This window comes from Camelus ferus, chromosome 22, assembly GCF_009834535.1.
Source record: "Camelus ferus isolate YT-003-E chromosome 22, BCGSAC_Cfer_1.0, whole genome shotgun sequence".
In the NCBI taxonomy this organism is placed as follows: Eukaryota; Metazoa; Chordata; class Mammalia; order Artiodactyla; family Camelidae; genus Camelus; species Camelus ferus.
In genome coordinates this window covers 8,618,755-8,642,632 of record NC_045717.1, presented here as the reverse complement: position 1 = coordinate 8,642,632, position 23,878 = coordinate 8,618,755, and the positions used below count along the sequence as shown (strand labels likewise).

The window sequence follows — 23,878 nt, the reverse complement described above, 5'->3', positions numbered from 1 at the left end:
GATCTTCTGCAACGCATCTAGAATTTTTGAATAATGTGAGGTATAAATCAAAATTCAATTTTCTCATATGAATACTCAATTCATAAAAAATTAATTTATTGAAAGACACTTCATTTCCCACTGCATTTCAGCTTCACTTGTGCCATAAACAATGAGTAAAAAATATATATATATATGATGTGTATCTTTTATTAACTTTTCAATTTGAAATGCAGTGCTTTTCATTATTAAAAGATCTGCTAATCTCTTTTTCAAATATTTAAAAAATTTCCCAAATATTACCCTATATTCCTGTAAATAGTACTTCAAATACTCAAAATATGCTTTTTAATACAGCTGATATCATATAGTTCCATTATTTCAGACTTTTGGGGCATTCATTCCCAGGTTATGTCTGCTGTTCCTCTCATAGTGGCTTGCCTCCCTGTGTAGTTTTAATTTTTGTATGAGATCTTTTCAATGAGTAATATGTGTGTGTGTGTGTGTGTGTTGGTGGGGGGGGTACATAAGAGTGACACACAACATGAGTTTTGGCTTATCACATAAAAGCTTATTTTTCTCTCATGCAAAGTCTGCAGCTGCCTTTCAAGCAGTGATCCAGCAATCTAGCTGTTTCCATCTAGTGGCTAAACTATCTCAAGATGCAGCTGCCACTGTCACTGGGGAACAAAAAGGAAGAGCAGGAGATCTCAACGCCTTCTCTTCTGTGCTTCTGTCCAGAAGGGACCTGTGTCACTTCCACTTAGAGTCCTTTGCCTAGAAATAGTCTATTGATCCTGACTAACTGCAAGTGGCCTGGAAAATGTGGGGGAGCACATGAATATTTGGTGAGCAGTAAATGTCTCTGCTTTTTTATCACCATATATTATTTTTCTCTCTTCTTCTCAGTTATAGAGCATATTCCAGCCCTCTCATCCCCCAACGGAAACAAGTCAAAGGCCCATCCAGTCATTTCATCCAGTTCAAACCCCATCAGATCCAGACACCATTCCTCTTTGTCTCTTGAGGCCTGTGAACCAAAAAGATAAATATCCTCCCCTTTTCCAACATGGTGGTAGAACACCAGCAGTATAATCTCAGTGAACACATTCTTTCAGAAAGGAAGGAAAAGGAGATGTACACCAGTCATTGTTCCACAGGAGTTCTAAAATAGCACTTTGTAGACGCTCTGAGGGCCCACTTCAATGGGAATGGGGACTTCTTATCATTTACTTTCTTTAGGAATGTTCTATAACATCAGGTCCTGGAAGGCTTGTTCTCCAGTTAGTGGTGCCCACTGACTCTCCCTCAACATGCTCTACTATCTACTTTCTTGTATGTTTTGTAATTTTTGTTTGTGAGCTGATCATCAGTAGGGATTTATGAGTGTGCTAGTCAGTCATGTGCACCCCAAGTTATGAAAGTGTCTCTGCCAAGTGCTTTAGGGGATTGATTAGTACAGGACTGTGTTTTTTTTAAAACATCAGTTTCTCAGCTGGAGATTTTTATGTCATGTAAGCAGTGTAAATTTAGACTCCCCTCACCCAAGCACAGGCTTCGGGATTTTATTTCTCATGGGAGATTTCTGACTGCTCTGAGCCATAGAGTATTCAGTTAAAGCCTTCCCAATCTCATTTCCCAACTCTCTTCCCCAGAGGTAACTGGTATTCTGAAGATGGCTTGTATCCTTCCCATTCATGTATCTATACTTTTACCATGTTTAACAATAGTATACAGTATTGATCTAGGGTTTAAATTTTATTCTAATGGCATCATATTGTGGTTACTGTATTCTTGTTCTTTCTAGTAAACATAGTTTCAAGATTTAAACATGCTGATAAATATATATATATATATATATTTATATTTATATATATGTACAGTTTACTCATTTTAATTGCTATATAGTATTCCACTGTAAACAAAAACTCAACATTTTCCCATTTTTCTATTACTGGGGAAAAATTTAGGTTGTTTCCAATTCTTCACTATTACAATTACTGCTTCATGAATATTCTTTGTATAGTTTTGTGGAAGTGTATTTGGGCTCTATACCTGTTATGGAATTATTGGGCCATAGGATTTGGATATCTTTAATTTTATTAAATATTGATAAACTACTCTTATTAAGTGGTTATGCCAATTTACAGTCATAAGCATTTTGATAGAAAATATGATGTTGGGTTTTCAATATGTAAGTCAAAATTTGGTTTTGTTAGAGCTTTTACGTTTTTCCATATGGTAGATATAAAGTGTTATCTCATTGTGGTTTTAATTTGCAGTTACAAGATTACCATGAGGTTGACCTTTTTTTTTTCCCCAAGATTATTGGCTTTTCAGGTTTCTTCTGTGAATTATCCATTTTTCTACTGAGGTTTAGTCTTTCCTTTATTGATTTATGAGGAAGTTTTACATTTTCTGGATGTAATCCTTTGTCAGCTCTGTGAATTGTAAGTATTTTCTTCCAGCTTGTGGCTTGGAAACCTTCCTTAGAGTCCTAAGAAAATCCTACTTGGTTGAGATTTCTGGAGTCTATTTGCTATAAAATGTATTGTTCATGCTTTTCCACCTTGCTGCAGTGTGTTGTGGACACTATAGGAGTAGGTGACATTTCCATGTTCCTCTGGGACCCATGTAGATACCTCTCTTGAAGCTGAATTGATTTTTCTCACCAACTTGTGTCTCTGGGACTCCTGGCTGCCAGCAGGACCTGAAGTGCGCTGGTCACCCTAGACTCCTAGAGATACTTTATTTAATGCCATCAGAGTGACAGATTGAAAGCTAGAGATCTTAAAAAAAAATCATAATTTGGGCAACAACTCACTAGCAGCTAAGGAAAGATTTCCTACAAGCCTTCCACTGACTAGGAATGGTGCACAACTGAATAGGAAGCTCTTTATCTGACATGGAAAACTTACAAGCTATCAAAACCATTGCACAAGGTTTCTACCACAACTTGTAAGATTTAATTTTGAAAGAGTACCACAGAAGCAGGAGAACAATTTATATTAGAGCTACCCCACATATGAGTTCTCTCTTGGTTGTTATTTAAAGAGCACCAGAGAGCCTCAGCTGTGTACCCCCAGGCAAGAGCTGCCTTCCCTTGAAACCTCATTCCTTCTATATAGACAAAATTAGAAAAAGGGATTTGGCATCCAAAATGTTACCATTTTCTCTTACCTTTCCTCTTACCTTTCCTCTTACCTTCTTGGTCCCATGCAATTTCAGTTACCAGGAACACTTCTCTGGTTTAGTTGTGAATCTCAAACTTAGGCCACCAAGTGGAGATTTTCCATGTCTGCAGCACAGCTTCAAGCAGCCTACTAAAATGTAAAGTATTTGTAAATTCTCATTGTTTATCATAGGTTTTCATTTGAATTTTTCAGTCTATTCTACATTATATCTGGATTTATTTTTTAATTTTTAAATTATTTTTTAAATTCTTTGGTGGGGAGTAATTAGGTTTACTTGTTAATTTTATTTTTAGAGGAGGTACTGGGGATTGAACCCAAGACCTTGTGTATGCTAAGCATGTGCTCTACCACTTGAGCTATACCCTCCCCTCCTGGATTTATTTTAATGAACAAATGATGTATTTGAAATTTAATTTTCAAGTAAGTTGGAGCTCTAGGAAGAGATATGCTTATTCTGTGATTCTGAATAGCCTCTAATTCATGTACAAAAACACCCATAGGGCTGTGGTTCCTGGAGCAAAGATTTCTTCTAGCCATGTGTTCTGGTAATCTCCAAACACATACAGGACAGTTTAGTCACATGGTCTATTTGTTGTCCTTTGAACTTGCTATTCTACTTCTTACCTAAAGATCTTTACTCATGTCAAGTCATTTTCCAATCCAGAATACTTATCCTCTTCCTGCTAATCTTTCTGAAAGCTTAAAGGCCCTGCTTCTCAGATAAGATTTCCCAAGTCCATGAAGCTCGACCTTAGAGCTTACTGTCTTTTAGTGTTCGGTCCTGTATTGTATACATTTATCACTAACTGGACTGCGTGGTCTTCAGGGTCAGGTCCAAGTCTCAGACCTCTCTCTCTCTCGGACCTCATTAGGACAATCCTTTCTAGTAGAGAGCATTGACAATTTTTGCATTCTGTAAACATTCGTAGACCTAGATGAGATTACCCCATAAAAAGAAGATAAAAGAGGAAGAGAAGTGTCTTAGTCCATGCTGCGGCTGTAACAGAGTACCACAGATTGGGTAGTGTATAAACAGAAGTTTTTTCTCACAGTTCTGGAGGCTGGGATGTCCAAGATCAAGGCACCAGCATGGTTACATCCTGGGTAGGGCCCTCCTCCTGGTTCATCACGGTCACTCTCTTGCTGTGTACTTACATGGTGAAATGGGCAAGGGAGCTCTGTGGAATCTCTTTTATAAAAGCATTAATCCCATTCATGATTAGGTCCTCCCGAGGGTCCCAACTCCTAATACTGCACATTGGGCATTAGGGTTTCAAAACATATGAAATTTTAGGGGGCAGACACATTCAAACTGTTGCAAGAAGCTAACACTGATTGAGCACTGACTCAGTACAGGCACTGTGCAAACAACATCAACACATGGCACACGTCATGCTCAGTCTCTACCACACCCCTGAGAAGTAGGTATCAGTCATATCCACATTCTACAAGTAGGAATACTGAGGCTCCTGGCGGTTAATACCTCCCCAAGATCACACCACTGTGAGACAGCTAGAAGGCTGGTCCCTAAATCCTTGATGATGGATCTAAAGTTCTTAACTATTAAGGACAAAGAGAGATGGGGGCATAGGTCAGACCAGTGTCACAAGGATTGGGGAATTAGTGAAAGCAGAGACACAAGGTATTTATTAGCTATGGTCAGGGGTGAGAGGCAGTGTTCTTTCTAGTAGTTGCTTTCCACTGGAAAGAATTGTCCTAGTGAGGTCTAAGGGAGACATAGAGGTCTAAGGCACTGATCTGCTCTTAAGAAGTATATATGCAATCCAGTTAGGGATCCATGTGTACAGTAAAGGAATCATCAACATAAGATGGTGTTGCAGGCTCAAATGGGCATCACTGAGCAGCAAGAAAGCCCCAGGCATTGGGAAGAGGGTTAGAAGAAAGGGCACTGAGAACACGAATTCCCGAGAACCGACTTCCTTTTTTCCAGCTGATCCCTCACAGAAACCAAACTCTCACCCAGTCTGTCCGTCTGATGCCACGCCTGGCCACAGCAATCATGCCGGCTCAGCATTCCCACAGATGGATATCGTTTTCCAGAATGGAGTGTGGAAAACGATACTTTTTTCTTCTGCCATGATAACATCCCCACAATTAGGAGGGAAGAGAGCCAGAAACTGATATTTCACAAGGTCATGCTTCATTTTCCCTGGCTTGATGCAGCCCAGGGAGGAGGGCGTGGTTTCTAAGAAGCCAGTGGGAACTCTGGGGGCTGAGTATCTGGTGAGGGTCTGTTCCCTCAGAGTTTGCTGCGTCTTTTGCAGCATCTCCTTAAGTGGAAGAACATAAAATTGTGCAGAGAAATGTTTTAACATGCAGCCAGTCAGTGAGGATTTGTCAGATCGACGAAGGCCAATTCTGAGTGTTCCCTGCTGGGTTTCCCAACACCCCGGGATGCTCACTGAGCTATCTATTAAGAATATTTTCCCAAGTCATTTGTGTTAGATTATAGGCTATAAACTCCTTATTGTTGCTCGTCTGCCGTAAATATAAAGCAATCATTTTTAATGCAAACAGCTGTTGGGCTGGCCTCTCCAAGATGCTTTGCCCAGGGACTCACGTTCTGCTGTTTTCTCCTTCATCGAGTGCGTTTCTGATTGTTTTTCTGCTCTGCTGCATACCACACATGTGGTGGGGGGTGGGTGTATGAATTTTCCTTCCACAGCTTTGTTTAGACCCAGGGTTTCTAAAAATATCCAAAAGGAATTGAAGGTGCAGAGGAGCAATTTAAGTCGTATGAAATCTGATGACTTAAGCCTGTATCACAGCCTCTAATTTCTTACAATGACCTTGGAAACACCAACCCATTTTTTTTTTTCTTAACCTGCAGCAGTAAGATTTGGGATTTTGGATTATATGTATTGCTTCAAAAATTCTTTATGGAGGGTCTGCCATGGCTAGATGTTGAGGCTACAAAGGTAAGCCAAAATTGACACGGTGTCTGCTCCCTGCCTGTTTTTTATGCCCTCCAGCTTTACTGGGGTATAGAAAACAAAATTGGAAGATATTTAAAATCTAAAATGTGATGATATGATATACATAAACATTGTGAAAGGACTTTCCCCATTGAGTTAATTAACACAGTCATCACCTCACGTATTTATCCCCCACCTTTCTTGGAGCCGGTGAGAACATTCAAGTTCTACTCTCTTAGTAAATTTCAATTATACGACACTGTGTTATCATCTACAGTCACCATGTTATACATTAGATCTTCAGATTCTTATCCATCTTATATGTAAAAGTTTGTACCCTTTTATCAACTCTATTTCCTCCACTAGCACCTGGGAACCACTTTTCTACTTTCTGTGTCTATGAGTTCAATCTTCTGCCTCTTAAAGTCTAGTAGGGGAGACAGATTGATCAAATTATTGCATAAACTGAAATAGGAGGTATGAAGGAAATTTAAGGAATAACATAATGTTTAATCTAGTGAATCATGCGATTTCCCTAAGAAAGCAGCATTTGAGCTGAGGGTAAAGTGGAGTTGACTCTACAAAGGAAGAGGAGGAAGGAGGATGAGGTTTCCAGGAAGATATAAAGGCACATTCAAAGGCTAAGAGGTGTTAATGAGCATTACAAGAACCAAGTTAAGGCCTGGGCACCAGATGCAGAGAGAGAGAGAGACAGAAACAGCATAATGGGGCTGAGAGGCGGGGAGGGGGATCCAAATCCAGCAGGGCTGTGGAGGCCATATGAAGAAGAGCTTGGGCTCCATCCTGAGACCAACTGGAGGCATAGTCATTAAGACCTCAGGAGGAAACTGCTGGTTTCCTTGACCACAGTTAAATGAAATGTTGGGGATAATTTACAGAAGGAATTCTTTCAACGAGTGTGGGTGGGGTTAAGGGAACCAAGGAAGGATGTTGAGGTACCCAAGCAAAGTGACATCGAGAAGCCATGATCACTTCTAGGCCTGAAGAAGCAATGGGGAGGAAACTGAGAGCTGGAGCTGGGAAAGAGAGCCACCCTGCAGGAGCTATGGTCACGGAAAGTCACAGACAACAATGGAACTGTATTCCAGTGGGAATAAATTCTTCAAACTCTCCTGCCTTTTGCCCTTCAGTCTCTTGCTGGATTCTTCATTGGCTGAACCCAAACAGAAGACAGAGGCCAAAGGAATCCATTGAGATGAGCACCCCCATCCCCAACCAGGTACAAAAAAGGGCATAGAAGGGAAAAATGGAGAAAAATCAGCACTGAAGGCTTTTAGCCTGTGAGTGACATGATCAGATTTGTGTTACAAAATAGATCATTCTGATTGCTCTGCAGAAGGCCAAAAGGGCAAAGATTAAGAACAGGAGGCCCTGTAAAGAGGCATCTATAGTAATTAAGAGAGCAGTAATAACAGTGGCCTAAGCCAGAGTGTGACCCAGTGGACAAATCTAGAGATTTCTAACATGGTAGAGCTTGGCCAAGACTATAAGGAACTCCAGGGCATTTCAACCACACCCACCCAGATCTGTGAGATAACTGAGGCTCAGAAAGTAGAAGGACCCTGGGCCAGAGGCAGCAATTTCCCCCACCCTCTCCAGCACACTGCCTCTGTCAACGTGCTCTGCCTGGATCAGACCCTGATCCTTCACTTTCATTCTCCAGGACAAATTCCTTCTTTCCTGAAGGCCCCTAAGGGTCACTGTGGCAACACCCACTCCCAGAACCTTGACTTTAACTTCCTGACTGTAATGTCTTGACTCCATGTCCTTCTTGCTTGGGAAACCTGAACATTAGCAGCACTGTAGAGCTGTAGAGCTGAGCTCACCGTGATGGCTAGATCAGAATAAACAAGGGGTACTGGAGAAACAAGGCATGGCCTCTTTTTGCCTTTATTTCTAATAGTGAACAATTATTGAATGCTTATTCTCTGCTGGGTAATATTTAAATCCCTCAACCAATGGGGAGGTTATAGCTCAGTGGTAGAGTGTGTGCCTAGCACGCATGAGGTCCTGGCTTCAATCCCCGGTACCTCCATTAAAATAAACAAATAAACATAATTAACTCTGCCCCAAAACAGAAAAATTAAAAATAAATAAATAAACATAGTTCCCTTCCCTCAAAACAAAAAGTTAAAAAAATTTTGTTAATTAAAAAAAGTAAGTCCCATAACCATACATGGAGATAGATATTATCATTCTTTTATGAGCCAACTGAGGATCACACAGATTAAACAACTTGCCCAAGATCCACAGCTGGTCCAGGCTCAAACCCAGGTGCCCTGCCTCTAAGCGTCTATGGTCTTAGCCACTGCTCCACACTGCCTCTCACCTACTTGGCACAGAGCTATGCCAGGCTCCCTTGTTTGCAGTATTGGGGCTGGGAGAGAGAATTCAAGGGCTCAAAGAGCAGTGAACAGTAAAAGACGGCAACCGTCAGTCCCTGTCCTCCCTGTGTGCACGCTACTCTTCACATCAAGAGGAGACACCGAATTCCCCTCGCCGTGAATCTGGGCTAGCCTCGGTGCATTTGTTTTAACCAACTGAAATCTGGAGTTTCTGCGTATCACAAAAAGCTCTGCAGTTTTCTCTTCAGAGGCTCCCTCTCAGGAGCCAGCTGCCATGCTTTAAGAAGTCCAAGCCACATGGAGAGGCCAGGTGTAGGCTCAGTCTCCGCTGAGCTCTAAGCAGAGAGTCAACAATAAGTGCAACCCTAGGGAGTGAACTGTCCTGGACAACCAGGCCAGTTGGGCCTTCAGATGACTGTAGCCCTGGCCACCATCTGACTATAATCACGTGTGAGAAGTCCAAGTAAGAACCACTGGATGAGCCCAGCCAACACAAGGACTGTGAGAGATACTCATAAATTACTCAAAGCCACTTAAATTTAGGGGTGGTTTGTTATGTGTTCATGGATAGTCAGAACAAAGGGTAAGGTCTCTGACCTCATGGAAACAATATTTAGACAAATGCAACATAAGCATACCACACACATTCCCTCTCCCACACAGCTGTTCACGGGGAGTCCCTTTCCTGGAAGCTGTCCCTCCTCTGTGAAGATCTGGACCCACGAGTTCTTGAGCCCAGCCTCCTTCTTAGTCTTCAGGAGTTGGCCTGCCTGCGAGAGCCTCAGTGTACAAGTGGCAGGCCCAGCCAGGGAAGATGGACCACATGCACTGGACCACAGCTCCCTGCCTTCCATTCCCTCCCACCTTCTGGCCATGCAGGTTCTCCAGGATGGAGTGAGGGTGTGGAACAGACTCTGGGAGCTGCAGGACTCAGACGAGAAGGAGGCAAACCAGGGGTGCAGCAGAGGACCATGGGGGCCTTGCAGGAAAGTTCTCATCCTAGAGAGGAAAAAAAAATCCGTAGGTTATCCTAGCCCAGGAGTAGATTGAAGTCTGGGTCTAACACGGTTTCTCCACCTCAGCACTACTGACATTTTGGACTGGATAATTCTTTGTTGTGGGCTGTTCTATACATTGCAGAATGTTTAGCAGCATCTCTGGCCTCTACTCGCTAGATGCCAGTAGCACTCACCCCCAAGGCTGTGACAACCAAAAACGTCTCTAGACATTGCCAAATGTTCTGGGGTGGGGAGAAATGGCAAAACTGCCCCTGGTTGAAAATGACTACCCCTCCTTCCTTCTCTGCTCTGAAGACTTTTCCTCTCAGATCTGAGAAAAGCCTGTGATTTCTTGCGACAGCAGTCCTTCACCTGTCCAGGTGCATGACCTCATCTGTCTCCACCAGGCTCCCCTCTCCCCAGTGCTCCCCTGGCCAGATGGTACTCAAGCTCTCTGCAGGGCATTTCATTGACATGATGTAGCCCTGCAGGCTGAGTCCATTCCATACCCCTGGCTGAGGAAGATACAGGCCAGATTAAAGGGGAACCCCTGGCAGCTGTTAGAGCACAATCAATAGGGGCCACTGAAATGTCACCCAAATAAAACTACAACAGGGAGCCAGTTAACTCAGGTTTCCACACGTGACTGCTGACAAAGCTGGTGAGACATAAGTTTGTTTGGTTGCAATTAAACACTGGGTACTCCTGCCAGCCTATGTCTGTTAATATTTTTGTGGCAAGTACATGCAATTTACACAGTGTATACAAGGCCTCACCACTAACTTTGACACTGGCCCTCTGAGAGTTCCCTGTAACAAGCCAGCCTGTTGAAATTCTGAAATTGAAAAATTCCCGATGCTGCATGTGCTCTTTCCTGGAGATGATTTATTAGAATGTCTTCATTTAAACAGTTTAATATGCCTCTAAAAAAACTGCCTAGTTCAGAAAATCTCATGCAATATGTGCATAAAATATAAATCTTTATTTTCAACATAAAAAAGCATTTGATTTTATTATTTTCTCCATTCTTACTAAAGATTGAACAGACATGTAGAAAATAATCATGCAAAAAGGCTCCAATTATTCACCTGACATGTCCATGTCTCAGTCTGACCTGGGTGTCGATCAGAGGTGAAGGGGCAGAAACTCAGAGAAACTGCACTGGAAACCTTTTCTTTCCACTCCCATTTATTTCCATGTAAAATAAGATTAGTTGAATCCTCAAAGTTACTTTAATATGAAAATAAAGTAAAAACAAAACAAGAAACTGTCTGAAATATAAGTCAGGAGATGGAGAGGTGCAGAATCATCCTCTATTTGACCTTGGGGTTTCGAGAAAGACTGGATGCTAATTGCATGTGTAAAAGCCTCAGATCTTTTCCAGCGCCACTCTTTAGATCCAATTCCTTCTGCTCCAATGAAGACTTCCTTGATTCGCTGGGCAACTACGCTCTTCTGCACCCCAAGCAGGAAAGTACTCACCAGTTTGTCGATGCTGGAGAAGACTTCCCGCTGCATGTTTCCTATGTGCAGTCTCAAGACCACAAGTGTGTTACTCCTGGTCCTGCAAGAAGCAGAGGCCAAAATGGGATCAGACATGCAAAAATCCTCTGGGAAAATGCCTTTTGAAGAACAAAGGAGGAATCTTAGGAGGCAAGGAGAGCTGTCAGATCACAATGCTGTCCTGACTCTGGGGAGGAGAGAGGGAAGGGAGGGAGCTGGGTCGGCGGAATCTCAGACTGAAGTACAGAGCTAGGGAAGTTTCAGGCAGGCTGATGGGAGTCCTGGAGCCAGTATCTTGCAGGAATGGTCCTGCTTTAGAATCCCTCTTGTGCTCAGTCATTGTCTGAAATCAGCCCAAAGGAGGCAGAGCTTCAGAGTAGCCGGCACAGTGGATTAGGAGTACAGTATCTGGGGTTGTCTATCAATTACGGTCCCCGTGGCACAGCAGGAGTTCTGAGCAGTGCATTTTCAAGGCCACCACAGTTGTGGAAGCCTCAGTGCGGCAGAAGTCAATGGATAAACAGGAGAGATGAGGAAGGAAGAGGGGTACCAGCAGGTAAGGGAGGCCAAAGGCCAATTTGACCCACTTCTGTCCAGGGACCAGCTTACACCTCAAATGAGCACTAGGGCTATTTCCAGGCTTCTGACTCTCGAGTCCCAGGCCAGCATCAAGTCTCATCAGGTCAGCTAGTGCATGCCAGCCTGGGAAGCAAGCACCACTGACCACATTTTACCTAAAATAAAATGTAATTCAGGTTCCAGACAATCACTTTTCAACTGGAGTTTGGGGATGGAGACATGACAACACAGGGGGATTGTCAACAAGAAAGTATTTCCACTCTTATGATGGTATAGCCATTAGCAGAGATGATCCAAGAGTAGGGTAATATATCTACCTTAACACAATTGATACTGCTATGTGGGTAAGAAAATGCAATTAATTATTTTTTCAGAAATATTGACTGAGAGTCTTATGCATTGTCAAGAACTGTCCCAGAGGCTAGGACGATAGGTAAGACATATTTGGAGCTGTTCAAGAATGAAGAACTAAGAATATGCAGGGATAAGTCCTAGGGAGATGGGTTTAGATTTGAAATAATAAAGAATATCTTATTCCCTTTCAATAATTCTGTTATATATATCACCTTCTACTGTGCTTCCCAGTCCTTTGCTCTCACGTGGCCGTTGTGCCATGAATCACACTTTATTCTGATTAATTATTTATGGATTTATTTCTCCCTAAGAGTTGGCAAAATCCCCAAAGACTGGGAACGTATGTGTTAGTTCGCTAATTAAATAAACAACTCATCGCTCATATATTTATTCAACAAAGGTTCCTGAGTGCTTTGTCTGTGCCTGCTGTTGGTATCTGGGGAGGCCAAGATGAGTAAGACACAATCCCTGTCCTCCAGGACCTCAAAGAAAATTAGGGGGAAAGATGAGGAGATACCAGTATAGCCCCGAGCGGTGTGTGCTACAGTCAAGGTAATTACTGAGAAGAGCGGGAGCACCTACCTCTGCTGAGGGGGTGGCAGTGAGGGAATTCACCACGGAGCCGATGAGTCTTGAGCTGCGTTATGAAGGACAAGTAGAAGTCGTCCAGGGTCTTATCCCGGCTTCTAGCACACAAGTCCGCAGTCTGATCCTGCAAAATGAATAAGCAGAAAGTAACTGAGGGCATTTTTTCCCGATCGGCATCTACTGCCCTTCATCCTGGTAACAGCATCTCACTCCTCACTCCAGAAATGGGCCCGTGACCCAGGCCTTGGCAATTAGCTAATCAACAGGTTCTGGCTAGTGAGTGGTTCAGGAGTGTGGACATGGTTGAACTTGGGCCATTGAGATTCATCTCAGGACTTGGTTGAGCAGCAGGAGGACAGAATCTCTCTGTCTGATGACCTGGAGTTGTGAGGGTGTCAGCCTGGGGAATCTGGGGGCATCTGGTTGAGAGAAATCTGCCTGAAGTTACATAGAGAAAGAAGGACTGAGAGGTGGAGAGAAAGAAATTGGGTCCTGATGACATTGTTTTAGTTCCTAGATCCAGAAATACAGTAAGTGGGTCTAGTCCTTATCTGTTCTTTGGGTGATCATTACCTTTTCTGGAGTGGTAAAATGGGGTTTAAACCAGCCTGAGTCACCTTTTCTATTACTTACAACCAAACGTGCCTTGACTAATAGTGATAAATAGCTATCTATAGTATAAATTGCTTCACAAAGTACTGAGTTCCCCATTTCCAAAATGGTTCATGGAAAAATCAAGACAAATCTATCAGAAGAGGAAATGCTATATTATTGGGGAACCCTAAGTCCTTTTCAGCCTTGCTGATTGAGGCTAGAATTTTGCATCTGTTAACCTGAAGCAGAGAGTTAATTTGACAGAAAGAAAGGCAGGAGTGGACACAGAGAATCTACACCATAATGTCAACCAGACTGCCTAGCAGACTTTCCATAAAGGCTTGATATTGTTTAGGCTAAAGTATCATTTTAGAATTACTATTTACTTTCTGCATTTTTGGTCAGTGACAAGATGGACCCAAATCAGAGAGAACGGACACACTAAAAAATTCATTAAAAAGAATTAACAACAACAACAAAAAACCAAAACCAAAAACAAAACAAAATAACAACAACAAAAGAATTAACAGTGTTCAGGTTGGTGGAGAGGAAGTGATGTGACCACGGAGACATGGCCGCTGAGAAAGATATTTTTCTTTTCCTTTTTTCTGCTTGCATGCACCATCTAAGGGAGGAATTATTGTCAAAGTCCCAAGTCCTCCCAACTTCTCGACAAACATAAACGTCCTCACCACAGTGCCAAGCTTGGCAGGGACCTGAAGAGAAAGTGTCTGCTGCTCCCACTCCCCAGGGTTTAAGTCAGGAGGCCAAGGAATCTGTGCAATGTGTCTGGGGCAGATGTCGAATAGGGCAAAGCCTAGAACCAGAGGAGATGCATTTTATGAAACAGAAACACAAATAAATAGCTGACACCAGAAGACAGACCGTCTCCTGACTGTTTAGAAACCACTGGACTCTGGTTCTATTCATAAAGATGACATGTTCCACAGATCAGTTTTCCCTGTTACTAATCGAGGCCAAAGCACCAATATACTCCAGGCGCGTGCGGGAAGGGGCTGAGATGTGGGTTCAGGGCTCCGACATCTTTAATGACTCACTCTGGCTCTGGGTCAGGACACATGCAGAGTGTTTCCGTATTTGTCTGCTCTCAGTAACTAGGGGAGACATAGATGCATAGACTTGCCCTAGATTTCTAGCTCTTTTCACCTTCCTGTCAGTTTCATCTTTCTTCTTTCTTGCCTGTCTGCCTCCATCACCTGCTTTTCATTCCCTCTTAGCAGAAAGAACACTTTCAACTAGTCAAGAGGCATGGTTTCTGGTTCAGACCTTGTTAATAACTGGCTATTCAATATTAGGCATCTTATTTACTCTCTCTGGACCCCAGGTTCTTCATCTGCAAAATGGACTTAGGTAAGTGTTCACTCAATTCGTTAATTGAAAAATTCTAGTTGTGGCCAATACTTTGGTACCATCCTGCTATTTAGAAAGGTTGGGAACAAAAATTATCATTCTCAGGCTTCCTTGAAGCTAGGGTTCTACATTTGAATTACATTCTACCAATTCGATGTACTCCTGTGATATAGGAAAGACATATTCATTTCTTGTGCCATTCTGATGGATACGCTCTAAACGACCCCTCAAAGCCTAGTTCAACTCTGTGGGGTTTTATATTTTCTTTCCTGGCTATACCTTCTCTTAGGCAAAGAGCTTATTTCAACATCGTGGGTCCAGTTCATTTCTTCTCTTCTGAGTTGCGATAAAGCCCAAGAAATAGACCCTTGACAAGTCAGGGAAGGGTAAATGCTGGCTAGAATCGTCTTGCTCTGTCTGAAGTTTCCATCCTCTTTTACAGCTTATTTCTGGTTCAGCAGAACACAGTTCATCTTCCTGGGGTCTTGCAGCAATTCCAGAAAGAGAGATACTTGCTAAAAAGTTGGAATGGTAACCATGATGCCCTGTGGATCCTCTGGCAGCCATTATGAGGCTGGATTGTGCTGGGCACGCAGAAACGGTCCCCCTTTAACATCCCCTGTTGTTAATTTTACAGGAATGATTATATTTTTCATAACATTCCAGAAGCATCTTAAGTGCTGCTCCAGTTAAAGAAGACAGCTCTGGGAGGACAGAGACCTAGCTCTGGCTCCCCAATGACGTGGTAAGCAACCTTGGTAAGGACAAATAACCACTCTGTCTTTTAGATTCTCTGGGTCTAAAATCAACGAAGCACCATTTTCCCTGGCTGCCAGTACCTAAGACAAATAGCAGGCTCTGTAGTGCAGTAAGTTTTAAAATTGAGCTTGAGAAAAAAAAGTGGGTGTCCGATACTACCAAGGTCAATCCTGACCTTGACTCCATGAAGGTTAAACACTGGAAGTCTGATTCACCAAGACAAGGGCTAAAGGGAACCTCTGGGTAGTTGGTCCTTTGGCAAAATCGTGATGTGGTTAAAACTCGTCTTTTTCCTCCTTCCAAATGAGAGAAGAAAAAATCAGTTTTCCAAACTTCAGCACCAGAAGCCTTTCCCCACTTCCCTCTGCCCTCTAGATCTGTGCAGAGTTTCAGCTCTGCTCCCCTTCTCAGGGCAGGGGAAAGAAGTAAGCTCGTGTCTCCTGGGGCTGTGGTTTGAACCCAGGCGGCTGAGCAGCCCTGGGTAGCTTAAGGAGCACAGAGTCAGGGCCCCACAGCTAGAAACCCCACTCAGTCAGTCTTGGATGGCGCCCAGGTGTGCCAACTATTCCAAAGCTCCCACGGGTGAAGAACCACCAGGGTGTTGTTACCTAAAAGCACCTCTTCAGAGAGAAGAGGTTCCAGGGATGAACTAATCTTGCCTCACGTCTATTCAAAATTTCCATAAAGCAGGCTATTGCCACTCACTTTTACTTGAAAACTTCAAGGTAGCTAAACGGGAATTGGGCTCGTGCCATAAATAAGCTCGTAGAATCTTGTATTCATGCCAGGGTTAGTTTAATACAGAGCTTCTGTCTAGGGGTTGGTGCCCTGTTCTGGGAATTCTGCGCCCATTCTGCCTCCTGGCTTCGTTGTGTTCAAGGATCCCTCCCTCGAATGCCCTCAAGGACCTGGCTTTCGTCCTCCGTCGGGTGTCCTGCTCCTCATCTAACACGCTAGTACTAACCTGATAGCATCAAACAATGAAAAGCACAGGGTCTGTGAGTCAGATCTTGTTCAAGTCTTGACACCACCACTCTATAGCTCAGGCGACCTTGAAAAAGATACTCTGAGTCTTGGTTTCTTCATCTGCAGTGTAGGGAGAATATCACTTATTCTATCAGTTTAGGGTTTGACACGCAGTGAACACTCAACAATTGTGAGGTCCCTTTCGCCCAAATTTCATTGTTTACCTATACTTCTTTCTACCTCTATTGTTTATGTGACCAGTAACCCCAAGGATTTTTAAAGGTAGGAATTGGGGTATCTACAGGAAGGTGTTTTAGGGATATAGTAAGACCTTCGTGTTACAGTTGAAATTATAGCCTACTGGTCCCCACTAACTGCCTTAGTTCCCACCATAAGGGATCCTACCAAGGCGCCGAGGACAGTGACATGATGGGGGAAACTAACCAATGTAGTGAGAGGAGTGATCTGAAAAAAGCCCTCTGACAGTCACATGTGGGAGGCTGAAAAATAAGCCCAGAGAAGACCTGGAAAGGGCAAACTACCAGATGTCCAACTAGGAAGCAGAAATCCTGCCTAGAGTCTGTTTCCAACCACAGAATCTGAATTTTGGGAAGAAAGCATTAAAAACAACAAATTACTCCAAATGGCAAATTTAGGATTCAACTGCCTCAAACTGTAACAACTTAGGCACTTGTAGAAGAGAAATATTCCAGATGGCAACGTGGAAGGATGAATTATAGAGGAGGAAGCGGCTAATATCCTGTGCAAGACTTTGAAGCAAAGCAAAGAGGGAGCCTTCCTTAAAGGAGCCGACCAGAAGAGGCTGGTGTTTCTAAGACACAGAAACAGGGTGCCATTTCTATACGGTCAGCTGGCCACTGGCCAGCCCTGGGTGCTCAGGGCTCAAGTCTGATTTCAAATTGCCTTCTATCTTCCAAGAGATTATGGAGCAAATGGCTCTGGTGGATGCCCTCAGGAGGGCATCTGGAGTGACTGCTTAATTCAGGGTTCCGTGGGCCGAGGTAGCGTGTCAAACTGTTCCTGGTCCCCTTTCGTCTTCTCTCTCTTATTATAAGAGGTCACTTCAGCCCTGGAACCAAGGGGATTGAATCTGAACAGGTGAACTGAAGGAACCTGGCTGCATTCTGGTCAAAGGGGCCTTAGTTCTGGCTTCTCCAAATGTTGCCCTTAGATGCACCATGTGATCTGACTACATGACACCTCCATGTCACCTCGGAGATTACTGGAAATGCAGCACCCCAAATCTACCAAATCAGAACTTGCATTTTAACATGGTCCACAGGTGTTTTGTATGCATGCTAAGATTCGAGAAGCAATGGTCTAGAAGATTTTATAGGTGAAAAGAGGTATGTAGTCCCACAAAGATCCCCGTATTCATCAGAAAGGACAGTTCCCATTGAGGTTAGTTAATATTTTCAACAATACTGCACCTCAGTGAGTCTACAAGCTCCTGATAGTACTGCCAAGGCCTTGACCTCAGTACTACTAATAAAAGCCTTTTCCATCTGATGTTAAGTCCTTAAACGAAGGGCCGTCCAGTGCTCAGTCTCAGCCTCCGTTACTCCGTTCTGTTGTTTCTCCCCCTTTTCTCATGGGACAACTCATCCCAACTGGAGGAAAGTCATGGCATGAAGGAAAGTTGGATAAAATCCTATTTTGGTTTCTCAACACATTAAAAAAAAATTCAGATTCCTTCCTGTGGTCTTACAAGGCCCGTCATGGCCTGGCACTTGAATGTATCTTAGAGCCTATTTCTTGCCTCTCTGCTCTAACCACTCTGGCTTTCTTTCTTTCCGGATCCACACACCAAGTTCATTCCCAGCTCTGAGCATTTCCAGCCATTGCTTTCTCCATGGGAATGCTCTTTCCTTCCTCATATCTTATTGCTGACTCCTCATCATTCAGGTCTCACCGCGAATACTCTTTTGCTAGAAGGACCAACCCTGCCACTCTCTCTGAAATCCCACCCACCTCATCCATCTCCATCACATTATCCTGTGTGATCTTCCTCACTGTACTTCACATTACCTGGTGTTCTCTTATTTATATTTACTAATGTTTTTCTCCTCCCCTATAACATGTAATAAAGCTTTAGAAGAGCAGGGAACAAGTTCCTCTTACTGACTGGTATATCCTACGTGCCTAGAACAGTGCCTGACAGAGTATTTACTCAATGAATGTTTACTGAATTTGAGTGAATGACAGTGCTAGTGTGAAATCATTGATTTTTTGATTATCAGTGCATTCCTGATTTCCTTCCTCTAAACACTCCACTCATGCCCACAGACAACTCCAAAGGGCTCAGGTGGCAGAGCCTGAGTTAAGGATGTTTTAGGTCTTGTCTATAGCACTGAGACAGGTCATGTTTTGGTCACTTCAGAGCTATGTGGTATTTCAATCAATATAGTTCTACAAACACTTATAGACTGCCTGCCCATGTACAAGGCCCTGTGAAATAGAACAGGGAATATTATAAGATCTTGACCTCAAGGGCCTCTCTTCAATCAGGCAGACAGGTAGACAAGCTAATCAATTTTGTGCAATATGAAAAGTGCCACAGCCCCAGTAAGTTCAAATTATTGATGTGCAAAGGAAGAGTTTAACTCCAAATGGGGGAAGAGTAGTGATAATTTCCCAAAAGAAATGATGTCTGATTTGGGTTTTAACGCACAACTAGGAGCTTGCTGGAGGCACATAAAGGCAAAATGCATTCCAGGGAGACAAAATGGCCTGTACAAAGGTACAGAAACAAGAAAGCGGGTCGAGGGGACTGCAAATAGTTTGGCGATGCCAGAATGCAAAGTGCGCAGTTCGGGCAGGCAGAAGCAAACAGGCTGGGAAAGGAGTCAGGAGCTGGTGATAACACATCTCCTTGAGGTGCTGGGCCTACTTCATGTTTGAGGTCAGATGCAAATATCTCAAATTCATTTTAGTCCAAAAGAGCCAGCAGTGGATTTAGCTGAGTGCATGTTGCAACCCCTAGTCCTCCTCTGTGCTCCCCTTGGGCACCATGAGCACCATAGCCAGCAATCTCAAAAGCCCCCACATGCTGGACCCATTAGGCCCTGCCTGCTCCACTGTCTGAGTCACTTCCCCCTCTGCCAACCATAGGAGAACCCAGAGGAACTCTCCACTAAATGAATTTGAGATGACTCACTCCAAACCAGGGACTTGAAACTTGAAAACCTCAGCAGCAATGCCTTGGCAATAAGACTCTTGGTTCAGATTGTCCACTTGTTGTCTGGGGAGCCACTGGAAGTGAGGGGATAGGGCAGGAGTATCTGGGGGAGGGCGTTTGAAGCAGAAATGCTGGGTTTTCCCAGAGCGTTGGAAAGACAACAGCACCCAATGCATGTCATTGCTTGTTTGAGATCCAACTAGTTGCCAAGAGTTAAAAAAATGACACTCAAACATATTTTGGGTGGTATACCTAGTTTTGTTGACAATATTTGATGCAATTTTTAAAAATAAGGAGACTTCACATTAAATCATATATTTCTGAATCCTTTCAACAATTTGAAAGGCCTGCAATAAACCACTGCAAGTGAAGAGTGGGTGCCCTTTCTACGGGCTGTATGCTCCTCATGTTTCCATGGCCTCACTCTAACATTTACATTCTGGTGCCCCAACACTTACACGCAGAATGCTTCATTGGTTTACTGTACCTTTTTGACTCCTCTGGACACTTGATTTTATAACCTCTATTCGGAAGCCATCACCGAGTGGGCAAACTCTGATGACATTTTCAGTAACAGAGGAATAGACCTCAAAATATAACCTCTGGAAAATTTCACCTGCTCAAAGCTTAGGTGTAAAAGAAATAATAATACAATAAAAGGGCATGAAGATGACCAGTCTTCACCTCCCACTTCTTCTCTCCTGCCAGACTCATGGTATTCACATTCGAGGCCAGGGTTATTTTTTTAATTCTCTTATCTTATTGTTTCTCATCATAATTAAATCATGGTTTATACTTAAATGGGTAAGGAGTGGAATGGCACTGTTGGTCTAGGTTTTATGAGTCTGGTATCCTCGCCCAGGAAACCAGACACCCAGGACAAAGCATGTTTTGCTCTTTCTTCCATCTATTTATGTTTTGTGGCTCTCCTTCCTTCCATCTGTGTTCGTCTGCCTGCTCTTCCAAGAAGCATTCCATGATGTCCCCAGGCTGGAAATACTAGCCTTCTCTTCTCTATTCAAAATTAGTACTTATTCATTTTTTGTTATGCAACCTCTTGAGTTTTTGTTTCCTTCACGGGGAAAATAATATCTACTTCATAAGATCATTATGTATGTTATGTCTGGACATGGTGAAAATGACCATTGCACACACACATATCACTTGCTATATGCCAGGAATCCACCCAAGGGCTTTGTATGTGTTAACTTATTTGATCTTCGCTACATCACTATAGAGTAGTATTCATGTTATGAAACCCATTTTACAGATGAAGAAGCTGAGGTACAAATAGGTTAAGTAATTTGCTCAAGGTCACCCAGCTAGTATGTGTTGGAGACAAGCTTCAAACCTCAGAAGCTAGACCCAGGATCTATGCCCCTAACCATGAGGTAATACTGCCTCTCTTCCAAAGTTAGGTCTACAGTGCACAGTAGCGTCCTTTATGTTTGAGATTGCAAATTGCCCTCCATGATCTATTCCTACCAGTGCTATTTTGTATGTTTGGTCACATGCAGCCAGATTGAATCCCACCTGTTTTCAAAGCATGATTTGACTAGCTGAAAAGAATTATGGAGGGAGAAGTCCCAAATAGCATAAATAAAGCTTGAGAGGTGGGATCCTCTGTCCTTCCTTTTCCTCCTTTATTTTGGCAGGAGAGTCTTCAGATAGAGAACTCTTTTGAAAAATAGTTTACCGGCAGACCCCTCCTGAAAGCTCTTTTCATTCTAGAAGAACCAAACATCCAGCATAGATGCGAAACACTCCTGAGACCAAGCAAAGGCTTGGACCTATCAGAATGCAACTGGCATTGGTTTTATTCTCATCATTTTTGGATATGGATCTATTTCCAGTTCTAGCACTAACTTACCCGTACAATTTGATACAGACTTGTATTTGTCCTTGGTTTTTCTATCTGTAAAATGAAGGATTGGAAAATGAGCATATATGCCTTCGAAGGCCATATCCAACTGATTAGTTGTTTTTGTCTGGAGTGCGGCAAGCCATACGCAGGGTTAGACCAGCACTGTTGGCTGCTGGAGAGAGCGTATGTCAGCGTGTTGGCCAAGAATTTGTCTCCCTGGGTTACATGATTCTCTAGGCTCCTACACAATTTTATGTTCATGGGAAAATAGCTACAAGAAGAAAAGCAAGAGGTATGAATAAGACATTTTAAAAGGATTATGAAGAAACAAAGTATGACTGTTGAATCACTATACTGGAGGTAGCAAAGAACAGGATTAATACTGCAGAATCCAAATCGGTAACGTGGTAGACAAAAGTAAAATTAAAGCAGAGAAAAAGAACAAAGTAAGACGTGGGGCAGGAAGGGCAACATGAGGGATCTTTGTGGAATGGAACTGTTTTGTGTTTTGACTGTGATGGTGGAAAACAGACCAACACATGTAATAAAGCTACAGAAAATTAAGAACATACACACACTTACACACACATACATGCACAAATGAGCACAAGTAAAACTGGGGAAATCTGAATAAGATTGGTGCGTTGTATAAATATCAATATCCTGTCTATGACGCTATGCTATATTTTCACAAGATACGACCATGGGAGAAAACAGAATAAAAAGTACATGTATTATTTCTTACAACTGCATGTGAGCCTACAATAACCTCAAAATAAAAAGTTAATTCAGAAAAGAAAGATCAAAGCTATAAACACACAAAAGGAGAATTAGAGATAAGAGAATAGACATCCAATATTTAGATAAATAGTGTTATAAAATGGAACTAGAAGCAATGATCAAAGGCAAAAGCAGATTAAACTGTTTCTATGCTGGAAAAAAAAAGCCAATTTTCACAGATTTAAAAGACTCACAATAAAAGAAAAGAAATTGATTCTTCAACACATGTGCCAAACTTTCTATATTACAATAATTGCAGCCAAAAATGAAAGCCAGATGAAGTTGTTAGGAACCCAGAGCTTGTAAACAGCCCTGGGGACAACAGTGGAGACTCAAAGCCAGTGGCAGTGATGAGCCCCTCTCCCCATGACTCGTTTTAGGGATTCCGTTCCCCCTTAAAGCCACGGTCTGGTGAAAAACCTGAAAATGCTGCGGAATCACAGATGCTACACGAGGAACACTTACACCGAAAAGAGGATTAAAGCTCCGCACCATTCGGAATGACTCCTTATCATTCATAAACCGTTTCTTGAAAAGCATGAGGGCAAGTTTTACAATTATTATTTAGGTGTGGATCTGGGTACAAAGCAAATTCAGTCACCCCTGTACTTGCCCTCGGAAACCCTTCTTTAGCCTTAATGCCATTCATTCAATTAACGGACACTTACGGACACACGGCAGGTAGACGGCACTGAGAATGCATAAAAATGCTGAACCAGGCACGACCCTTACCCCAAACAGCCTGTTAGCGACGAGCATGTAATACTGATGATAATGGCTATGAGTTTTAAGTGTTATCTGCATTCCAGACACTGCACAAGTGCTTTATATATTATTTAATTTAGTGATCTCGATAATTCTGCTGAAGGCCGACCTGGGGTTTTACTTTATGTTTCTGTGACCCAACGCCTGTGCTGTTCTCTATGCGTATTGCCTACCACTTTTCAAGATGAAGGTCAAATCACACAATGACCATTAAATACATCTTCTATAAACATGTACAGATTCATCATTCATCCATTTATTCATTCATTCATCAACAAATATGTATTAGTACCATCTATGTACCAGGCTCTATGCTAGGTCCTTGGGATATAAAGATGAGAAAAACAGACAGGAATTCAACGTCAAGGAGTTGCAAGTTTAATGGGGAGAACTGGTATTACTCAAACGATGGCTGTAGAACTGTCTGTGTCTATGGCAAGGGCTACAGGGAAATAAACCTGCTGCTTTGAGAGCATGTAAGGAACCAATGTGACCTGATAAGGAAATGAGGGAAGGTTTCTCCAAAGAAGTGACCCTTGTAAAGAAATCGGAGGGATTAAGAGTTATCCAGTTGAAGAATGGAAGGAAGGCACGGCAGGAAGAGGAAACAGCATGGGGAAAATTCCGGCGTTGGGAAGGGGCATGGCAATACGATGGACTGAAAAAGGGCCACTGTGGAGAGAGTGAAGCAGTGTGGTGCAAGAGGTGGATGGAAACTTACTAAGGGCCAAGGAGCGCTACGTCTCATGGCCCGTGAAAGGAGTTTTGCCTTTATCCTAAAAAACAAGAGTAAGCCATTGGAAGCACTTGGAAAAGGAGTAGTAGGGACATGGTGAGTTTTGAATTTTCAATTTTTTCTTTTTGCCTTTTATAGCCAAAGCTGTTAGAGGAAACTTCTCGATTACATTATACTGCTTATTGTAACATCAAGTAATAAAATATCATCTTCCTAACTAGAAAGGAGACACCTGGAAGGTTGGGGCCACTTCTTAAACATATTTTATTGGATTTAAGAACCCAAATAATAAAATGTATGTTTACTGTTGCATTCTACTAAAAAAATAAAAAACACTGCCAATTAGA

General features: G+C 42.7%; 1 long non-coding RNA gene across 6 annotated transcripts in view; it reads right to left on the bottom strand.

Annotated features, from left to right (window-relative positions):
• Nucleotides 1–3,052: 3,052 nt before the first annotated feature.
• Nucleotides 3,053–23,878, bottom strand: part of LOC116658992 — a 189,969-nt gene continuing 169,143 nt past the window's right edge. For 4 of the 6 annotated variants that reach the window (XR_004314245.1, XR_004314247.1, XR_004314249.1 and 1 more), the window contains 3 exons: nucleotides 12,492–12,621; nucleotides 10,956–11,037; nucleotides 9,180–9,474 (listed from right to left, as the gene is read on the bottom strand). This is a non-coding gene — a long non-coding RNA (uncharacterized LOC116658992). Of the gene's footprint in view, nucleotides 3,303–9,179; nucleotides 9,475–10,955; nucleotides 11,038–12,491; nucleotides 12,622–23,878 lie in introns of those variants that run through there. The other 2 variants (XR_004314248.1, XR_004314246.1) reach the window with 2 other exon arrangements.